Source organism: Heterocephalus glaber, unplaced genomic scaffold (genome assembly GCF_053883595.1).
Source record: "Heterocephalus glaber isolate CG9 unplaced genomic scaffold, H.glaber_assembly_v1.0 deba00000331, whole genome shotgun sequence".
Taxonomy (NCBI): Eukaryota; Metazoa; Chordata; class Mammalia; order Rodentia; family Bathyergidae; genus Heterocephalus; species Heterocephalus glaber.
This window is the reverse complement of record NW_028258142.1, coordinates 11,416,559-11,440,023: the sequence shown is the minus strand read 5'-3', so window position 1 is coordinate 11,440,023 and position 23,465 is coordinate 11,416,559. Positions and strand designations below refer to the sequence as shown.

General features: G+C 36.8%; 1 protein-coding gene across 2 annotated transcripts in view; it reads left to right on the top strand.

Annotated features, from left to right (window-relative positions):
• Nucleotides 1-23,465, top strand: part of Dok6 (docking protein 6) — a 500,909-nt gene that overhangs the window by 330,654 nt on the left and 146,790 nt on the right. The gene's annotated exons all lie outside the window — the stretch shown is intronic.

Genomic DNA, 23,465 nt, shown 5'->3' with positions numbered 1-23,465 from the left:
TTGCCAGTACCATGCTGTTTTTATCACAGTAGTTTTGTAGTAGAATTGCAGGTTGGGGGTTGTGATACCCCCTGCCATGTCTCTGTTACCTAGAATTGCTTTTGGTATTCTGGGTCTCTTCTTGTTCCAAATGAATTTTTGGATTGTTTTCTCAAGGTCCATGAAGTATGCTGCTGAGATCTCAATTGGAATTACATTAAATCTATATAGCAGTTTTGGAAGTATGGCCATTTTCACTATATTAATCTTTCCTACCCAGGAGCAGGAGATGTCTGTCCATTTTCTGATATCATCTTCAATCTCTCTTTTCAGAGTGCCATAGTTTTCAGAGAAGAGGCCTTTGATTTCTTTCATTAGGTTGATTCCTAGGTATTTCAGTTTTTTGGATGCTATTGTGAAAAGAATTATTTGCCCTATTTCTCTCTCAGTGAGTCTGTCATTGGTATAGAGGAAAGCTATTGATTTTTGTGTGTTAACCTTGTAACCAGTTACTTGACTGAATTTGGTAATTAAGTCTAGAAGACTTTTGGTGGAGTTCTTGGGGTCTTCTATATACAGTATCATGTCATCTGCAAATAATGACAATTTGAATTCTTCATTACCTATGTTTATTCCTTTTATTTCTTTCTCTTGTCTAACTGGCGTGGCTAATGTTTCCAGAACTGTATTGAACAAGAGTGGTGATAGTAGACATCCTTGTTTTATTCCTGATTTTAGCGTGAAGGATTTCAGTTTTTGACCATTTAGTATGATATTGGCTGTTGGTTTTTCATAGATGACCTCTATCAGTTTGAGGTAGAGACCATCTATTCCAATTTTTTGTAGGGTTTTTATCATAAATGCATGTTGGATTTTGTCAAATGCTTTTTCTGCATCTATGGAGATAATCATATGGTTTTTGTCCTTGGCTCTATTCATAATAGTGTATTACATTGATTGATTTTCATATATTGAAGCATCCGTGAATCCCTGGGATGAATCCTACTTGATCAGGGTGTATGATCTTCTTGATGATCTTCTGCATTCTGTTTGCCATTGTCTTATTAAGGATTTTTGCATCTATGTTCATTAGTGAGATTGGCCTATAGTTCTCTTTTTCAGTTGGGTCTTTCTCTGCTTTGGGGATCAAGGTCATGTTTGCTTCCAGGAATGAATTTGGGAGTATCGCTTCCCTTTCAATTTCATTGAAGAGTTGAAACAGTAGTGGCAGCAGTTCCTCTCTAAACGTCTTGAAGAATTCAGCAGTGAAGCCATCAGGGCCCAGGCTTTTCTTAGTTGATAAGTTTTTAATTACATTTTCAATTTCATTGGTTGATATTGGGTTGTTCAGAATTTTTAGGTCTTCTTCGTTCAACTTTGGTAATTCATATGTATCTAGGAATCTGTCCATTTCTTCTGTGTTGTCCATCTTATTGGCGTATAGGTTCTGGAAGTAGGTATTGATGATCCTCTGGATTTCTGCTGGGTCTTTCGTAATTTCACCCTTTTCCTTCCTAATTGCATGGATTTGGGCCTTTTCGTTCCTTTTTCTGACAAGGTTGGCTAAGGGTTTGTCAATTTTGTTGATTCTTTCGAAGAACCAACTCTTGGCTTCATTGATTTTTTGTATCGTTCTCTTAGTCTCCATTGCATTGATTTCTCCTCTGATCTTTATAATTTCCTCCCTTGTATGAGCTTTGGGGTTGTCCTGCTCTTCTTTTTCTAGAAGCTTGAGGTTCAGCATCAGGTTGTTTAATTGGGCTCATTCTGTTTTGCTAATATGTGTATTCACTGCTATGAATTTCCCTCCTAAGACTGCTTTCATTGTGTCCCATAGATTCCGATATGTTGCATTGTCACTGTCATTTAATTGAAGGAACTGTCTGATTTCTTCTTAATTTCCTCTGTGACCCATTGGTTATTCAGAAGTGTGTTGTTTAATTTCCACGTGTTTATGAAATTTTTTGAGTTTCTTTTCCTATGGATCTCCAATTTCATCGCAGTATGTTCTGATAATATACAGGGGATAACTTCAATTCCTTTGCACTTACTTAAACATGTTCTATGTGTGAGTATGTGGTCTATTTTGGAGAATGACCCATGTGCAGCTGAGAAGAATGTGTATGCTGATTTTGTGGGGTGGAAGACTCTGTAAACATCTGTTAAGTTCATTTGTTCAAGAGTTCGATTGAGTTCTAGTATTTCATTACTTATTTTTTGTCTAGTTGATCTATCTATTTGTGACCGTGGGGTGTTGAGGTCCCCCACTACAATTGTATTAGTGCATACACGACTTTTCATGTCCGTTAGTATTTATTTTATGTCGTCAGGCGCACTAGTGTTTGGTGCATAGATATTTATGATTGTCATCTCTTCCTCTTGGATTCTTCCCTTTACAAGAATGTAGTGTCCTTCTTCATCTCTCTTAATCAGTGTTGGTTTGAAATCTACTTGATGTGCCCAGAGGATAGCTACTCCTGCTTTTTTTCAGGTTCCTCTCGCATGGAGAATTGTTTTCCACCCTTTAACTTTCAGTCTATGAGTTTCCTTTTGAATTAAGTGTGTTTCTTGTATGCAGCATATTGTTGGATTTTGCTTCTTGACCCATTCTGCCAGTCTGTTTCTTTTGATTGGTGAATTGAGACCATTAACATTGATAGTTATAACTGAAATGTATTGACTTGTCATTGCCATGACTTTTTCTTTTTGTTGGGTTCTCCCCCTTTACATTTAATTCCTTGTCATGCCAGATGGGTTCATTCTGCTTTGCTTCCTGGGGTTGTGATCCCCAATGTCTGTTCCTAGGATATTGTGTAAAATTCTTTGGTGTGCTGGTTTGGTATTCACAAAGTTCCTAAGGTGCTCTTTGTCATGAAAGTATCTTGTTTCTCCATCAATTTTGAAAGATAGTTTTGCTGGGTACATCAATCTGGGTTGGAGGCTGTTTTCTTTTAGGGCTTGGAATATGTCACTCCAAGCTCTTCTTGCCTTGATGGTTTGTGTTGAGAAGTCTGTGTGATTCTGATGGGCTTTCCTTTGTATGTGATTTGTTTCTTTTCTCTGACTGTTTGTAGAATTTTGTTCTTCTGTTGTGTTTCTGGAATCTTAACAATTATATGCTTATGTGTAGTTTTTTTTGATCAAGGCTATTTGGAGTCTTATATGCCTCACATGTCTGTATGTCAAGGTCTTTTCCCCTTTTTTATGTCATCTCTACTCTCTCCTGTTTCTTCCTTGAGCCCAATCAGTCTTATGTTATTCTTCTTTGCATCATCTAGCAGCTGCTGGATTGATTTCTCATGTTCCTTTATAATTTTGAAGCAATTTTTCTTTTCCTGGTCACTAATTGCAATCTTATCTTCTATATCTGAAATTCTGTCCTCACATTGGCTCATTCTGCTGTGTAGACTTTCAATGGAGTTTTTCATGTCTTGGAAATCAATTTGCATGTTTTATGGATTCCATTTGTTTCCTACATTGGGATTCCATCATGTTCCTCAGCTCCTCTCTAGATTTATTAATCGTGTCTTGAACTAGGGGCACAATTTCTCCTGTTATCTGAGAAATTATTTCTGATTTCATTTTTTCCAGATCCCCTTCTGTTTCCAGTTCAGTGGATCCAGGTGGTTGAGTATCAGAGTGTTCCATCTCATTTCCCTTTGGGGTTGCTGTAGGTGATCTGGAAGTCTGGTTTTGAGACTTATTTACGAGTTTTCTCATTTAGACTGGGGTGGGGTGCTGTTAGTGCCTGCACGGATTATCTCCTCTGAGCTGGGAGAGGTGGGACAGGGGCCAGGAGCAGCGGTAGGGATGGTGACCCAAAAGCCCTTTCCTGTGGGCTGGGAGCAGCAGGAGTGATGGTGGCCAGGAAACCCCTTCTTCTGGACCAGGAGCAGTGGGATGGCAGCTCAGAAGCCCCTACCTCTGGGCCAGGAGTGGTGGGAGGGATGGTGGCCCAAAAGCCCTTTCCTCTGGGCTGGGAGCAGCGGGAGGGATGGTGACTGGGAAGCCCCTTTCTCTGGACCAGGAGCAGTGGGACTCAGTACCTTGGTCTGGTGGTCTGGTGTCCTCTGCATCTGTCTTTGTAGTGTGGAACCAGGTGGCTGCCTGTCTGCAGAGGGGTTATTCGGCGTCTTCTCTGTGATTCAAGACCTCAGTAGGGCGTGCACAGACCTGCCTGTCTGCAGCAGGCTGATTTGGCGTGTTCTGTGCCACTCAGGACCCGATTTTATTTGATGTCTTCCAATGGTGGGGGCGTATTGAAGGCCTCAATAGAAGTTTCAAGGCAAGTAGTTATAAACCTGGCCAAACTTTAGAAATACTCATAAAGTTTTCAATAAAAATGTGTTTCTGATAATATGAGTTATAAAAGTAAAAAAAGAAATGCTTCGTGTATTTAAAACAAAACAAAAAAAAATATTCTCTTCAATCTTATTTTGCTGCTGTGTGCAGCTTCAAGTATGTTCTTTAACTGCAATAAGCATTTTCATCTCTGTATCTTGACACTAGTCATCCATCAAAAAATGCTAATTATATTAGTTCTTGCCTAAGCCATTTACCTTGGAAGGAATTTTTAAAATGCAGTAGAAACATTATTATGAATGTACTCCAAGTATGTATTTCCTACATTTATTAATGCAAATACAAAACAGAGAAAATACTTACCAAAAAATTATTTTCCTCGCAATCACAAAAGACAATCCTTTATATATGAACCAGTACTGTCTTTTTAAATAGAATGAAGCTAAATAATCACTGGAAGTATATTTTCTCTAGTATAAACAATGAATATATTGGATAAGACCTGTGCAGCCTTTCAATAAAGCTTAATGTATTAGAGAAATTTTGGACTGCAAAGTGTCTGTTCAAGGGTACATAGGGATTTGAAGCATTTTGGTAACTCAGAGGAAATGAGAACTTCCTCAAAGAAAGAAAATAGATACAATGCTATTGCCAACCCCTTCTCAATGGATCTCTGAATTTCATTCCATATTATACATTTAGGTCTGTGTGTCACTTTTGATCACTGTGGAAGAGCTTCGATATTCTTAAAACATTCTTCAAGGAAGAAAATGATACCAAGGCTGTTCACATTTACACCTATGAACGTTTGCCTAGAAGTTTTTAAAAAGGGTATTATCTAAGTAATTTATTATTATAATCTGCAAATCAGTTCCTTCAATCCTGCAACTTCTCATTAGTGTGAAGGTCTAGTAGAATATTAATGACCAAGTTTTAGAGATAATTAGTAAGTCCTTTCCTCAAAATATCCACCTCTTTATTACCTCTCTCTGAGTCTCAGAAGTGGACTGTATGGCTCATTGTTTGAACCAGAAATTTACTAAACAGTTTTTTTAAATGCAGCACTTGAATTTTTTATCTTTGTCATTATCACAATTTCCTGGAGAATTCTTAAGAAATATACATTTAGACAGTCATGGCTCAGGATAGAAAAATATTTGAGTAACATTTATTATCATATTCCATTTGATTTTGCCAAGGGGTAATCTGTCCCAGTATGAGATTCTATGACTTTAGCTTCAGACTAGATGTACTATTTGGCATAGCTTCCAGCACCCTCTTAGCCAAGTCCCCACAGTGCTGAAATTCTATACTAATGTACCTCAATAATGCAGTATTGAAATGCTCTACTGTACCCCACAAACACAATTTTTTACATACACATTACGTATGTACAACATACATATTAATTTTAAAGTCCATAAGACTTATTTCTCTTCTACCATCTAATTCCCTGTTTAATGTACTTTTTATATATTTTTGATTTATAATTTTAAGTAATATGCAACACTGAACAGGATCTGATGATACTCGTGGCCAGTAAGCCTTTGGAAACTCATATGTTAGAAAACACAATTGTACTTACCTTCCAGTGTATAAGCATTTTGCCCTCAGCCAAATTGCCCTTAGTGCTTCAGAGACCCCAAGAATCACATTCTCCCTGCCACAGCTTTCCCCTGCCATAATGACATATTGATAATATAATAATAATAACGTATGAGAACCCTCCATTAATGTAACACACTTAATAGTTTTGTGTTTTTATTTGCAAAGAATTATTCCATCAGTTATCTATTGCCATGTAACAAGTTACCCCAAGATCTAATGACTTAAGTACCAACCATTTACATTCATGAGTCTACAGACTATCGGAGCAGTGGTGCAGAGCTTGGCCAGTTTCCATGAAGATTTTTCTCCAGTCAGTTAGCAGTATAGACTGGGACTAGAAGCTGAGCACAGTTTCTACTTGCTTGGTGGTTAACTGAGCGTGACTGGGAGATGTGTATCTCATCATCCCTTGAGCTACCTGGGTTTGTTCACAGGATTGCAGTATTCCAAAGCTGCAGATGAGCCCAAGTGAAAAATACTTTGTAAGTCCTTGATTGTGTTTCATTTCTTATTTTCACATCTGCCAAAGTAAGCCACAGATGGACATAGGCCCAAACAATGGAAGGAAATGCCATCTTTGGTGGGAGGTGACTCAAAGGTACATTACAAGGATGTGGATACAGGACAGGAAACAGTTTGTAACTGTTTTTGCATTCCTCAATAAGAGATATTATGGATAAAGGATGAGCTTTGAAGTAAATTGTTAATGCATCCCAGGTTCTAGTAGTAGTAGTAGTAGTACCATCCTTATTATTGTTCATCGTAGCAGCCTCTGGACAGATACTATTTTCTTTTTTTTATAAGAAAAAAACAGGGTCAGAGAGTTTAAGTAACTTACTATAAATTATCTTTAGGCTTAGAAAGAAATAAATGCCCTACTCAAAAACTTAACTAAGAAGAATTCAATGTAGGGACTATTTAAAGAGGTGTGAGTTTGATTAAAGAATAATCACAGGATGAATAAGCTCTTAGGGAAACTAGCACCACAGTTAAGCTTCCACTCACCCACTTCCAAGTCAACACCCAAAGAAAGCAGGGAATTCCAAAGCCAGAGAGAACTTGGATCTTTGGAAGGTGAAGCACTGTCAATGCCACAGTGCTGAGGTGGCGGGCTCAGGGAACACTTCAACTGCTCACTCCTCATCTTCTGGCCACATTCTCCTTTTGGCTGAACCAGAAGGCAACAAACCGGGCTCGAGGAAGTCAGCTTCCCTGAGTACAATCCAAAGTCATAAAACAGGAAGGACAGAGAATAGGTTAAAGGGTATAAAAGAAAACTTGCATTCAAGCTCACCTAAGTCATTATCAGTACAACCCATCATAGAAACTCCTGTTTGTAGAGATTGAATTCTGAATTCCTTTTTTCAACTAGAAGACTAAATTGTGAATTATTCAGTTATTTTCTTTGGCATGTGTTTTCACTAGTAGCAAAATACTTCATATCTCTAGAGTTGAATTTAATTACACGTATGTTAACTTAAAATATTGAAGACAAATATTCAAAACCAACCCCTAAAATGATAGCATAGAATCCTGAGGAAGTGTATATCATTGTTTTACTCCCAGGTGAAACAGGTCCAAAATGAACCCTGCAATAATGCAGATATCCTAAAGATGCAAATACTAACAGAAATTCCACTTTTTTTCTCTTTAAAATTTGAAGTTTTAAAGAGAAGCCCAGGGAAAAATACACAAAAGCATCCAAATCCAAAGTAAATATGTAGAAAATGGACAATAGAAATAAGAGTGGGTTATTTGGCCTGCAATTCTAACTACATCATCAGCATGCTCTGCTGCACTAAATATAATGAAACTTGCTACAGGGGGAGGTGGCATAGCCCCTGAGAACAAAAATGAATTTCAGAAAAGGTAACATTATCAGAGCTATATAATTAAAACCTTCTGCTGCAAGAGAAACAGATTGAAAAGCAAACTTTCCATGAGCTGGCGAAGTAGCAAAGTGTTTTTTGTTCCCTTCTCAAATGCTGTCTGTGTTGGTGGAAGCAGAGGAAGATTTCCCTTGTGGAAAGCTGCAGTTTTTCACAGGCAAATTCCCTGGAAAGAACAATGGCTAGTTTGATAGTGCACCCACTAGGGTGTGATCGGGATCTGTCAGAAGTATATGGGACACAGTCTGAGAAGAGGAAACACCATCTCCACACATAGAAAATGCAGTATCAACCAGGAATGTAGCAGAGGGCCTGATACTCAAAAGCACAGGAAAACATTACCAAGCAGGAAGTTTGAGCTCTCCACTGTGCAACTCTTTTGAAACCATGTTCATAATCACACTAATAACGTCATTGCATAGTGCTTGAGAATGTTCAAAATGCATTCACATTTTGATCTTCATATCTACAGTATATAAGGCAAAGTTTTAGAAATGAGCAGCCACACACTTGGAGATCATATAATTTTTCTGAAGGTCCCAAACCTGAGCCCAAGCCTTTTGGCTTCTCTGCAGGATGTTAGAAGTCTTCCAAAGTCAGTGTTTTCACTTTGCAATTGAACCTCACTACTTCTTTGTGCAGTCTAGTGCAACCGGCATATCAACACTGCTCTCAAAATTTTTAGCATTCTTCTGATATAGTATTAACTGAAAAAAAATGCAGGAGATTGGCTAATTCTTCTGTTTGCTCCTTTGCCAATTCCTTCTTCTTTTCAATTTGTAGGAAACCCTAATAAAAGTAGCAAGAAAAATAACCACTGGAAATTGCAATGCAAAATCAATCCCAGGATAGAAAAACAAATAGTATGAATTATATAAGTATAAAATAACTTTACAGCCCAAGCATTCAGAATCTTAGGCAAGTGAGCAATACAGAACTTTTAATCCTTAAGATTCCATAACTCATCTTTTAATTCAAAGAGAAAAAATTAAAGCCTATAGATATCATTTAGCAGTAGATTGTCTTAGAGAGGACAACATTTAAAATGAACATTTCTTGGAGTCTTAACAGCTAGCAAAGCTGAAGGTATATGTTTCACTAAGATTACTTTGATCCATGATATGTATTTACACTATGCAGCCAAGGGCATTGACCATTAAGAAAAATAAGATAAAATGTGTACCACTTGAATTCCCATTAAGTCTCAAGGGTAAAAAAAAAATTTCTCTCAACTATTTTCCTTTGGTATTTTATTCTGTTCTTTGTAACAATTGGTGCTCCATCCAGAACTTTAGAAAACATCCACGTGAACTCCGCCCCCCTCCTTTTTGCTTCCACAATGTTGTATCCTGGGTTGCAAAAACCTGGGGAAAAGCAATGCAGCCAGCTCACTCTGTCTGCTCTCCACTTTTCCTTGTCACTCAAGAAAGGTGTCTGCCAAAGGTCCAGTGTTAAATTAGCTACCTGAGCTGCCTTATCCAGTTCTTGCCAAAATAATTTTTTAAAAAAAATTCTAAGTTGGTATTAGCTGCTACTTAGAATTTTTGGGTTTTCTTTCTTCCTCCTGACCCATCAGGACACCAATCTCTTCTTATAGCCCCCTAGCTGGCAAATCCAAGTTGTAGTGGCTCCCACTTCAAAATTCATGAAGTTACTCTTTCCAAAAAAGCAAACTCTATTTCTATTAATAGTTTTCAGTTATAGAAGTGATTCATTCATGGCTACCATGAGCTTTCTCCATAATGTTTAATAAATAACTAAAGATATTTATGGAGATACCAAAGAAATATATTTGGGTCCAGTCATAAAGATGCAGCAAAATGTAGGTAGTAGGTGGCATATAAATTACTTGGAATGAGTGCCAAAATCTCTCATTTGAGGAGCTTGCCCAGTCACCACCCTTCCCCATGCAGCCTTTCCTGGGCTGGCAGAGCACCTTGCACACAAGTGATGGATCAGTGTTTGCTGAATCAGAACAAGCTGATGAGAATTTGGTCCCATAAGAAGAGCTTCTGTAGCCTTTGATTCTCTAATTTTGATGCAGCCATCCATCCTAGCCTTACTTTAAAAGCACTAATTTCAAACCTTAATGTGCAGATGAATCACATACAGCATGTGTTTAAAATATGGATTCTGTCCCCAGTATCAAAAATCTTATGAAATTCAAATACATGAAAGAAAATATGCCTTTCCAATGATATGAAATGCAGAGCTAAGGGTTCAAGAAGAAGGTATAATAGATAATGTGAAATAGGAAGAAAAGGGGCAAAGGGGAAGGGGAAGTGGGAGGGGTAGGGGAAAGGAAAGAAGGAAATGGAATCAATATGAGAAAATGAAAAAATGGAAACAAAGTCTTTGTAAATAGGGAGGGTTGCAGGTGTTGAAGGGAGGGCAGGGGAATAGGGGAAAAATAAGAACCAAGAGAGATTATGTAAAGGTGCAAATTTCCAATGATGAATGTCATTATATTGTATACCTAAAATGTAGCAATAAAATTAATTTTTTAAAAAAGAAGGTATGTATCTTTGGGATGCTCTCTGAACCTTCCCTGCTTCTCTTTCTTTACAACTGACCATCTAACACTAGGTTTACCTGACCCATGTCTTTTAACTTAAGTTATCCACTGGAGAAAATTTGTCTTACCAACTGGCAGCTTCAGTTATTGTGGAAATGGAGTCAGTACACTTAGTCAGGGCTGTGGGCAGCATGGGCAATGAGGAAAGTTGAATTGAATATTCTGTGAGGACAGGACTTTGAAAATAATTCCTGCATTTTAAATTTGACTTGGTCTGCTCTGCCACTTCTGATGTTCAGTCCTTTCTTCATGGCTTCTGTAACCTTTTCTGTCCTCAGGATATAGTCAGTTTGTTCACTGAAAAGTGCCCTTGTTTGAGTAATCATTTTCTGAACTCACTTCTTGTTGAGTTTTTATCACCATTTGACCCACACTAGCTTTGCTCATTCATCTTTTGGGTGTTCTGTCTGTTACCTCATACTGTTTCTCCAGAATTGATTTTAGCCTACTACTTCATACTTTCCTGATCTTAAATGTAAATAACCATAGCAGAAAGAATTTTATGCCCAAATATACCTTGCCCCAGTGAAACTTCCTTTACTGTGGGGCCCTATATTTAAAATTTGCCCTGCTATAACAAAATGCCATAAACTCAGTGATTTATACACAAAAAGTATTTCTTTCTCACACTTCTGGGAGCCAAGAAGTTTGAGATCAAAGTACCCATCGTCAGAGGTGGCATCTTTGCACCACATATTCACATGGTAAAACATCAAATAATCTACTTTGTGCTTCATTTATAGAAGCATTAGTCTTACTCTTGAGGCCCCTGTCCTGATGACCTAATTAACTCCCTAAGGCACAACTCTTAATGCCACTGCATGAGGATTAGGTTTCAACACAAGAATTTGGGAAGAACATAAACATTCAGATCATAGCAGACTGTTTTCTGAAGTTAAGGAAATCTAGGTCTGATGTAGTCAACATCTAAATATATAATTTTGGATTAGCTCTTTCTGTCATTTCTGACAATGACAGGATCCTTTTTGGTGGTAACACTAATAAAATATATTCAGTCTTTTTGGTACCAGCAAGTGATTATAGATGCCAGGAAAAATATTGTAGAGGAATTACAAAGAGATGTGGGCAGAAACCTAGAAAAAATATTTCCCTCTCAAATTCATGGAGGAAGTATAGGCCTAACTTGAGGACTATAAGAATGTAAGGTCAGAGCAAATTAATACTTTTACTAATTAATTATTATACATAAAGGAGCAAAGTCATTACTATCTGAAACTGCAAATGTTTTACAACTGTAGGAGGTTAAAGAATTTAACACAACGAAAATGCCGATTCTCATTACTGAATGTATACATATATCAAAATATCACATGGTGCCACATTAATACATATAATTTTATATTTTGATGTATGAGTTAAGGAAATTTTAAAAGAGTCACGCCGAACACGGTGAATCAGCCTGCTGCAGATGGGCAGGTCTGTGCACGCCCTACCGAGGTCCTGAGTCGCAGGGAAGACGCCGAATCACCCTGCTGCAGACAGGAAGCCACCCGGTTCCACACTACAAAGACAGACGCAGAGGACACCAGACTACCAGATCATGGTACTGAGTTCCGCTGCTCCTGGCCCAGAGGTAGGGCCTTCTGAGCCACCATTCCACTGCTCTGGTCACCATCCCTCTTGCTGCTCTCAGCCCAGAGGAAAGGGCTTTTGGGCCAGCTTCTGTCCCATTGCTCCTGGCCCAGAGGAAGGGGCTTTTGGGTCACCATCCCTCCTGCTGCTCCCAGCCCACAGGAAAGGGCTTTTGGGTCACCATCCCTACCGCTGCTCCTGGCCCCTGTCCCACCTCTCCCAGCTCAGAGGAGATAATCCGTGCAGGCACTAACAGCACCCCACCCCAGTCTAAATGAGAAAACTCGTAAATAAGTCTCAAAACCAGACTTCCAGATCACCTACAGCAACCCCAAAGGGAAATGAGATGGAACACTCTGATACTCAACCACCTGGATCCACTGAACTGGAAACAGAAGGGGATCTGGAAAAAATGAAATCAGAAATAATTTCTCAGATAACAGGAGAAATTGTGCCCCTAGTTCAAGACACGATTAATAAATCTAGAGAGGAGCTGAGGAACATGATGGAATCCCAATGTAGGAAACAAATGGAATCCATAAAACATGCAAATTGATTTCCAAGACATGAAAAACTCCATTGAAAGTCTACACAGCAGAATGAGCCAATGTGAGGACAGAATTTCAGATATAGAAGATAAGATTGCAATTAGTGACCAGGAAAAGAAAAATTGCTTCAAAATTATAAAGGAACATGAGAAATCAATCCAGCAGCTGCTAGATGATGCAAAGAAGAATAACATAAGACTGATTGGGCTCAAGGAAGAAACAGGAGAGAGTAGAGATGACATAAAAAAGGGGAAAAGACCTTGACATACAGACATGTGAGGCATATAAGACTCCAAATAGCCTTGATCAAAAAAAACTACACATAAGCATATAATTGTTAAGATTCCAGAAACACAACAGAAGAACAAAATTCTACAAACAGTCAGAGAAAAGAAACAAATCACATACAAAGGAAAGCCCATCAGAATCACACAGACTTCTCAACACAAACCATCAAGGCAAGAAGAGCTTGGAGTGACATATTCCAAGCCCTAAAAGAAAACAGCCTCCAACCCAGATTGATGTACCCAGCAAAACTATCTTTCAAAATTGATGGAGAAACAAGATACTTTCATGACAAAGAGCACCTTAGGAACTTTGTGAATACCAAACCAGCACACCAAAGAATTTTACACAATATCCTAGGAACAGACATTGGGGATCACAACCCCAGGAAGCAAAGCAGAATGAACCCATCTGGCATGACAAGGAATTAAATGTAAAGGGGGAGAACCCAACAAAAAGAAAAAGTCATGGCAATGACAAGTCAATACATTTCAGTTATAACTATCAATGTTAATGGTCTCAATTCACCAATCAAAAGAAACAGACTGGCAGAATGGGTCAAGAAGCAAAATCCAACAATATGCTGCATACAAGAAACACACTTAATTCAAAAGGAAACTCATAGACTGAAAGTTAAAGGGTGGAAAACAATTCTCCATGCGAGAGGAACCTGAAAAAAAGCAGGAGTAGCTATCCTCTGGGCACATCAAGTAGATTTCAAACCAACACTGATTAAGAGAGATGAAGAAGGACACTACATTCTTGTAAAGGGAAGAATCCAAGAGGAAGAGATGACAATCATAAATATCTATGCACCAAACACTAGTGCGCCTGACGACATAAAATAAATACTAACGGACATGAAAAGTCGTGTATGCACTAATACAATTGTAGTGGGGGACCTCAACACCCCACGGTCACAAATAGATAGATCAACTAGACAAAAAATAAGTAATGAAATACTAGAACTCAATCGAACTCTTGAACAAATGAACTTAACAGATGTTTACAGAGTCTTCCACCCCACAAAATCAGCATACACATTCTTCTCAGCTGCACATGGGTCATTCTCCAAAATAGACCACATACTCACACATAGAACATGTTTAAGTAAGTGCAAAGGAATTGAAGTTATCCCCTGTATATTATCAGAACATACTGCGATGAAATTGGAGATCCATAGGAAAAGAAACTCAAAAAATTTCATAAACACGTGGAAATTAAACAACACACTTCTGAATAACCAATGGGTCACAGAGGAAATTAAGAAGAAATCAGACAGTTCCTTCAATTAAATGACAGTGACAATGCAACATATCGGAATCTATGGGACACAATGAAAGCAGTCTTAGGAGGGAAATTCATAGCAGTGAATACACATATTAGCAAAACAGAATGAGCCCAATTAAACAACCTGATGCTGAACCTCAAGCTTCTAGAAAAAGAAGAGCAGGACAACCCCAAAGCTCATACAAGGGAGGAAATTATAAAGATCAGAGGAGAAATCAATGCAATGGAGACTAAGAGAACGATACAAAAAATCAATGAAGCCAAGAGTTGGTTCTTCGAAAGAATCAACAAAATTGACAAACCCTTAGCCAACCTTGTCAGAAAAAGGAACGAAAAGGCCCAAATCCATGCAATTAGGAAGGAAAAGGGTGAAATTACGAAAGACCCAGCAGAAATCCAGAGGATCATCAATACCTACTTCCAGAACCTATACGCCAATAAGATGGACAACACAGAAGAAATGGACAGATTCCTAGATACATATGAATTACCAAAGTTGAACGAAGAAGACCTAAAAATTCTGAACAACCCAATATCAACCAATGAAATTGAAAATGTAATTAAAAACTTATCAACTAAGAAAAGCCTGGGCCCTGATGGCTTCACTGCTGAATTCTTCAAGACGTTTAGAGAGGAACTGCTGCCACTACTGTTTCAACTCTTCAATGAAATTGAAAGGGAAGCGATACTCCCAAATTCATTCCTGGAAGCAAACATGACCTTGATCCCCAAAGCAGAGAAAGACCCAACTGAAAAAGAGAACTATAGGCCAATCTCACTAATGAACATAGATGCAAAAATCCTTAATAAGACAATGGCAAACAGAATGCAGAAGATCATCAAGAAGATCATACACCCTGATCAAGTGGGATTCATCCCAGGGATGCAGGGATGGTCCAATATATGAAAATCAATCAATGTAATACACTATATCAATAGAGCCAAGGACAAAAACCATATGATTATCTCCATAGATGCAGAAAAAGCACTTGACAAAATCCAACATGCATTTATGATGAAAACCCTACAAAAAATTGGAATAGATGGTCTCTACCTCAAACTGATAGAAGTCATCTATGAAAAACCAACAGCCAATATCATACTAAATGGTCAAAAACTGAAATCCTTCACGCTAAAATCAGGAATAAAACAAGGATGTCTACTATCACCACTCTTGTTCAATATAGTTCTGGAAACATTAGCCACGCCAGTTAGACAAGAGAAAGAAATAAAAGGAATAAACATAGGTAATGAAGAATTCAAATTGTCATTATTTGCAGATGACATGATACTGTATATAGAAGACCCCAAGAACTCCACCAAAAGTCTTCTAGACTTAATTACCAAATTCAGTCAAGTAGCTGGTTACAAGGTTAACACACAAAAATCAATAGCTTTCCTCTACACCAATGACAGACTCACTGAGAGAGAAATAGGGCAAATAATTCTTTTCACAATAGCATCCAAAAAACTGAAATACCTAGGAATCAACCTAATGAAAGAAATCAAAGGCCTCTTCTCTGAAAACTATGGCACTCTGAAAAGAGAGATTGAAGATGATATCAGAAAATGGACAGACATCTCCTGCTCCTGGGTAGGAAGGATTAATATAGTGAAAATGGCCATACTTCCAAAACTGCTATATAGATTTAATGTAATTCCAATTGAGATCTCAGCAGCATACTTCATGGACCTTGAGAAAATGATCCAAAAATTCATTTGGAACAAGAAGAGACCCAGAATAGCAAAAGCAATTCTAGGTAACAGAGACATGGCAGGGGGTATCACAACCCCCAACCTGCAATTCTACTACAAAACTACTGTGATAAAAACAGCATGGTACTGGCAAAGAAACAGACGTGAGGACCAGTGGAACAGATTAGAAGATGCAGAAACAATGCCAGACACACTCAGCCATCTCATCTTTGATAAAGGAGCCAAACACCCTCACTGGAGGAAAGATAGCCTCTTTAATAAGTGGTGCTGGAAAAATTGGGCTTCAACTTGCCAAAGATTAAAACTAGACCTATATCTCTCACCATGCACTAAACTAAAATCACAATGGATTAAAAATCTAAATATTAAAATAGAAACTCTGAACCATTTGGAACAGAGGTTAGGTAGAGCCCTTGAAGATATCGGTGTAGGAAAAGATTTTATGAACAAAACCTCAGTTGCCCATGAACTAGCACAAACAATCAACAAGTAGGATCTCTTCTTATTGAAAGGCTTCTGCACAGCAAGAGAAACTACCAGCAGTGTGAAGAGACAACCCACAATGTGGGAAAAAAATCTTCACCTGCTCTTCCTCAGACAAAGGTCTACTATCTTGAATCTATAAAGAACTTAAAAAGATCAGATTTAAAGACCCAATCCAAAAATGGGCATCTGAAATGAACAGAGATTTCTCAGACAAAGAAGTAGAAATAGCAACTAAATACATGAAAAATTGTTCAACATCACTGGTCATTGGAAAGATGCAAATGAAAACAATGCTGAGATTCCACTTCACTCCAGAAAGAATGGCTGCTATCATGAAATCAACCAATAACAAATGCTGTTGAGGCTGTGGGGAAAGAGGAACCCTGCTCCACTGCTGGTGGGAGTGTAGACTGGTGTAAGCACTGTGGAAATCATTATGGAGATACCTCAAAGAACTAAGACTGGAAGTCCCATTTGACCCTGCTATTCCACTGTTGGGGATCTTCCCCAAAGAATTAAAAGAATCATACCACAGTGATATATGTGTGCCTATGTTCATAGCAGCACAGTTTGTAATAGCTAAAACTTGGAAACAGCCCAAATGCCCATCAACTGGAGATTGGATAAAGATAATGTGGTTTTTTTATAAAATTGAGTACTACTCAGCCATAAAAAATGAGAAATTAGAGACATTTATAGCTAAGTGGATGCACATTGAGGCCATACTCTTAAGTGAAATAAATAGGACACACATGTATAAATACTGAATAGTTTCTCTGGTGTGAGAAACTGAAAGTGTAAATAAGGGCTAAAATATATAATAGGTAATGTGAAATAGGAAGAAAAGGGGCAAATGGGAAGGAAGTGGGAGTGCTGGGGGAAAGGATAGAAGGGAATGGGATTAATATGAGAACATGGAAAAATAAGAACAAAATCTTTGTAAATAGGGAGGATTGGAGGGGTTGAAGGGAGGGCTGGGCAAGGGTGAAAAATAAGAACCAAGAGAGACTATTTAAAGATGCAAATTTCCAATGATGAATGTCATTATATTGTATACCTAAACTATACCAATGATTAGAATGAATAATCGATAATGTAAAATAGGAAGAAAAGGTCCAAAGTGGCAGGGGTAGTGGGAGGGGCAAAGGAAAGGAAAGAAGGGAAAGGAAAAATGATGAGAAATGGAAAAAATGGAAATAAAGTCTTTGTAAATAGGGAAGGGTGGAGGGGGTGAAGGGAGGGCTAGGAATGGGGAAAAAATAAGAACCAAGATGCATTATGTAAAGGTACAATTTCCAATGAGAAATGTAATTGTGTTGTATACCTACAATGTACCAATAAAAAAATTTAACAAAAAAAAGAAAATTTTAAAAAGAAAAAATCTTATTCTAATATTAAAATGCTTGAAAAAATTTAAAATATAGATTTTTTATTTTGTATCAATTACTATTTCTCATGAATGCCCTCTCAATAAGAAGGATGTAATTTCACTTTCCATTTTAATTGCCCTTTTTAGTTGGCTCATATTGGTATTATTCTGTTTTCTCTCTCTTTTTCTAAGTTTTATGTAGTTTAATTTTGAACATATAAAACTCTTCTATGACCTATGGATCCTTGGATCAAAGCATCATTTGGTCTAATCTGTCCTCATTGGTCTTTGTTGAAATGTAACTCTGCTTATGTGGCCTTGGTGGGTTATTCTGTCACCCTCCATGGAAACACTGATTCTGACCTATTTCCTTATCTTAAACTACTCAGGTTTTTGTCTTTTCAACTCCAGTCCTCCACAGAGAAATTCTGGATGCTCTACTAAGACTTGAGCACTGAAGGGTCCACAGTGTGGCCTTCCGCTCATCTAACTTGACAACTCAATATTCCTTTCTTTTCTAGAATTTCCACTTGAATCAGAGATATCAAGATGTATAAATAAACCAAATGCTTTCTAACTTGTTTCCTTTCTCTTTTCCATATTTGCTCAGGCTCAGAAGGAACAGGGCCATTTCTTAAGTCAAGTCCTAATCTCTATAGACTACAGCTTATAGTAAAACTAACTTAGTCACCTAGACCTGGCATCTGAAAATTCATAAAGTTCTGCCTGGTCAGTAGAAGGATGTAGGGTAGAGGTCCATGTGTCGAGGGATATAGAATTGTATACTTGGTGAGAGAACAAGATATTTTCCAAGATTCCTGCATATTTTCCTTGAAAGGTAGATAAATATTAATTTACAAAATAAAACAGAATGGAATAGCCTTGATGTAAACTTAATGCTTTTGATTTCCAATGGTTTTGATTTTAATTACTTGAAGGATACCACATAGTTGTGAATAAGTCTCAGAAACTCAGAAGAAATACTAGTCCTCAAAGAGTGAGAGCCAAACTCATGATTGTGGACAAGTAATCTGTAAAAAGTATCTATTGATAGACATAAAGTTTACCAATGATAGGATGCAAGAGCATAACACATTTAATGAGAAACACAATCACAAAAATACAGATGAATCATTTCAAACATTCTACACTTTCTACAACATATTTTCTACAAAGTCAAACCTAACTTTATTATTTCACTTATGAGTTCTTTATTGTCTTAAAGAACTCAAGTTTTCCATTGGCTTTGCTTTTTGACCATTATATGAATAGTGTCAATTAAGAAATTATTTTCTCATGTGTATATTTGTCCCAGTTGTTGCTATTTTCTACCATCATGTCTGTCTTTTTCATAAAGAGTAAAGATTTCATTTTCAAAATATTAACCAACATATGTTTAACCAGACTTTACCATTTTTTTCCAATTAAAATGAGCCATAAGGTCTAAAAGGATGTATGACACTATCTCAATTCAATACACAAAATTAAGTAGATGGATACCGATAAGAAACTAGGATTGGGATAGTCTGTGCATTTTGATCTAGACTCCAACTGTAGATGGAAAAATAGGCATTGGATGTCACACAAGTGAAAAATGTACTCAGCTAAGAAAAATTCCCATTATGATTTGCTGAAATACTAGATCTAAAAATATTTACTCAGATATAAAGAGGGGTCTATAAAGCAATACACCATAGGAGAGATAAGACAAAGCATTCTCAAATTTCAGAATTAAAAAAGCTCTAAAATTTTACTGCATAATCTAATAAAAGCTACCAAAGAGAAGAATTCCTCAAAGTCAAGAAAGGAAGCCATAGGAAGAAACAACAAAATCTATATGTTACAAAGATGAAGAGAACAAATTTGATAAGGTTTTTCAGAAAGCTTAGAAAAAGGATAAATGGATTTCGAAAGAGAAAGAAAGTAACCAGTAGATCAAATAAGAAACATAAAGAATAACACATACTCAAGTAAAAAAAGGCAAATCATCCAAAGAAAAAGCAAGAATATTAAATATTCTTAGGATTTACTAAACTTCTTGAATTTGTAAATGTATGTCTTTTCTCAAATTTGAGGGGCTTTGGTCCCATTCTTTCAAATATCTCTTCTCCACTCTTTTCCTCTCTTTTCTTTCTGGAATTCTGTACACAACTATGCTAGTTATATTGACATTTATTCAGAGGTTTGGGGGCTTTATCCATTTTTTACATTTTTTTTCTCTGGGTTCTTTATATTGAATTATTTCTATGGTCTGTTGTCAAGTTTACTAATATTTTCCTCTATCATCTTCATTCTCTTCTTCCACCCACCCTATAAATTTTACCTTTTGCTATTCCAGATATCAATTGTATGTGTCAATTCTATCAACTGCAATTCTATATAAATAAATGTAATAAAATATTAGAAATACTAATATGTATGCTTGGAACTGACTGTCCAGAGGAGGCAAAAAAGGAATAATTGGTTGATTCTTAAACTGGGATATATTAGTATGACCATAATGAAGAGTAAAACTTATGAAAAGCAGAGATCTCAAGGAATAAGATTAAGAGAATAATAGTTTTATTTATAACTGGGAAATATTTATTCCATTTCTTAGTATCTACTATGAAAGTGATTCAAATGCTATATTCACCAAATTTTTCAATTCTAGTATTTTATAGTATTCAATTTAAAATGTTAGGTAAAGTTTAAAAAATTAAGTTTGAAAATTTTTTTAACCTGGAATAATGATATTTGAAATTATATAAAAAGTAGTAACTTCTGAACTTATTTAATTTTTTAAAACATAAGTGTAATCATTTTTTCACTTGGTAGTAAATTTCAATTTTTATTTCAACAGAATTTAAAAACATTCTTTCTGGGCTGCTCAACTGTCTTTTCTATTAAGTTGAAAACCAAAAGAGAAAATTTAGAAATAATAAAACGAGCTAAAATAGAATAAAATAAAAATATGTAATGTAAATGAAAAGATATAGATATTTTAATTAAAGTGCTTATACTCTGTCATCACTGAGTTTATATAGAAGAACTGTATAATTTTAGAGCAAGTTTGTACCTTAGAAATTATTTAAATCAATTTTTTCAAAAGCTTGATTTTATAGAAAATCAAATTGTATTTTATAGACAATCAAATTGATTTTATAGAGGATCAAAAGCTAATGTGAAGCAGGTCTTAGACTACGAATTTTTGGTAGGTGAGAATTTCTCCACTTTGCTGAGTAAACTCAACTAAGATGACTGAAATAAGGAGCACTCTGATCAAGTGGGTAGAGAGGGCTGCAAATCCCCAACTACTCCTTCTTCACAAAAACACTTGATGTGGAGCTCAAAGAGAAGAGAGGATTTGATTGTAATGTTTATTGATTGATTTATTTACTTTAATTTATTTACCGGTGCATCTATTCAGCTTCATGTCTTGGGGACCTAATTTAACAGAAAAGAAATAGTGGCAAGGAGAGAAAGAATCTTTAAAGCTTTGTATCTGAAGTCCTATCCGGAACTCTCTGTCCATTGAATAGCAAAAGAACTATGTACTGTATGTTGTTCTGTTTCTTCTCTGAAGTGAATGCAGTGTGGCTTAGTGACACGAGCTAGTTTAAGAATTGACTAAAATCATCATGGCTGGATTCAAATCACAGTTTGGCTCCTTATCTCTTAATAATCTTGGGAAAATTCTTTAACATCCTTAAAGCCATGTTTTGTGCGAAATAAAGAGCAGTTGGCTGCCTTGTAGGATGTTGCTGAGTGAAGTGATGCACACTTTTTGGTTTTTATTTGCTTTTTTGGGGAATTTTTTATTGGTGGAGTGGAAACAGAGTTTCCTTTTTTTTTTTTTTTAAATGGATAAGCATCCAACATAGTTTACTGAAGAGCTTGACTTTCCCTCCCTGATTTGAGATTCTCTTTTGGTCACATATTTTACTCTCCTATGAATGGGGTCTGTCTCCGAACATTGTATGATGTTACTTTACTCTGTCCATTTTGCTCATAGTTTCTTAGTACAGAGCAGTTTGACTCACCATAACTCTCTCAGAGTAACCATTCTTTTCATAGGTACTAAAAAAAGTGAAATGCTAGCATTGTTAAATGACTATAAAGATTGAACCATTAATGTAATAAAAGTACTAATTGGTTTAAACCTCTCTGAAGAAAAGCTTGTGCTTTTCAGAGTTTCATTACTTTCTATAATTAAATATTAAATTTTCAATAGAAACACCACTGAATTTTCAGGAACATGCTTGTGCTGTATTCCATTGCTGAGAGTTCAGTTTCTGTGTACATGGAGAATAGATACTTGGTCGTTACATATGTACACAATTTTGCAAAACTGACAGTGACAAAGAAAGTGTACAGCTACAAAGACAGACAAAATGCCAGAGGTTGACCGATTCATCTGTAGTAAAACTATCTAGAGACTCACAGAGAATTATGTTAAAGTATCCACTTTTATTTTCTAAACTTAAAGTGTCTCCATTATTTTTGACTTGATAAATTTCTTTCATTTGTCACTTGGAGGAAAGACTGGCATTTCAGAGTCATCACATCACACAGGACTAAATTGGACACTTGAGAAAAGGAAAAGAATGGCAGGGGTCTATTAGTACCTAATATGGGCTTGTTCTCCAGTAAATTTCCCTCCAGGGATCTATATATTTTGGCTATTTTTCCCTGAAAAGCAAGTGTAAAATCCATGAATAGTGAAACACTATATTTGGAGTTCAAGTTCCTACAAATCCATTTATCCACATAATCTCACATTATTCCTTATTTATTAGAACATTACAAAAACAAAACAGACAGTGTTACTATTTCAAATGATTGATTCTGCCAGTGAGTAGTAAAGTGGAATAAAGACAATGGGGTATTCTTGCAGATTACCTAGAGATATGGAATCGAAAAAGTAGCCATTTAGGGAAATGATTCAAATTTTTAGGTTCTTGAACCAAAATACATTGGCAACCTAGCATATGTTACTGTCTTGAACGAAGGGTTTGAAGACCACCTGCAGCTTTTATGATTTTTCTAAAAGACTCACAAGACTCAGAAAAAGTTTTTAAAATCACAATATGGCAGACTACCATGAGATATATAGATTAAAATGAAGAAGAGAAAGACCAAGAGACACCAGACTTGAGCTTTCAGGGCCCTTCAGTGCATTGTATGGGAACACTCTTAATTCTTCCAGCGATTATGTGTGATAGTGCATGTTATGAACTGTCAGCCAGTGAGGCTCTCCAGAACCTGGGAGTCCAGGCTTTATTGCAGTCATTTATGTAGGCAGGCAGCACCCACAGGACCCATCTCAGCCTCCATCGGCATAAAAACAGGCAACCACCCTAAGTCACACTGTTGAGATCAACCTATCCAGTCAAACTGTTACAGCATGGCCCAAAAAGACCTCAGGCATACAGAAACATGCAGAATATTCCAAAAGCTCTGATGCTATATCCCAGAAACCAGTGAGGACTATCCTGAGAGTAGGCCTTCCTGTGGAACGTGCAGTGTTTGGGCAAACCAGGCCTGCTAAATCGTTCATTTCCTCCCTTTACTGTGGCAGCTTCTTTGGACTTGTTCTTCACTTCTCTCTCCCTTTGTCCTTCCATGAGGTTCTTGCCCCTTCCTTTCACTTGGCATTCTAAATTCTAAAGAAAAGCCCCACCTAAAAGTTAATACAGTTAACTGCCAAATCTTTCGTTCATAGAATTCAGAACACATGGTGCCCTCTATCATGCCCATCTTAACCTATAGTTCTGTGAATATGTCTATCTAAAAAGAACATGAGGAGCCTTAAAACTGAGGTTCATTGTGATGTTCCAGAGAGG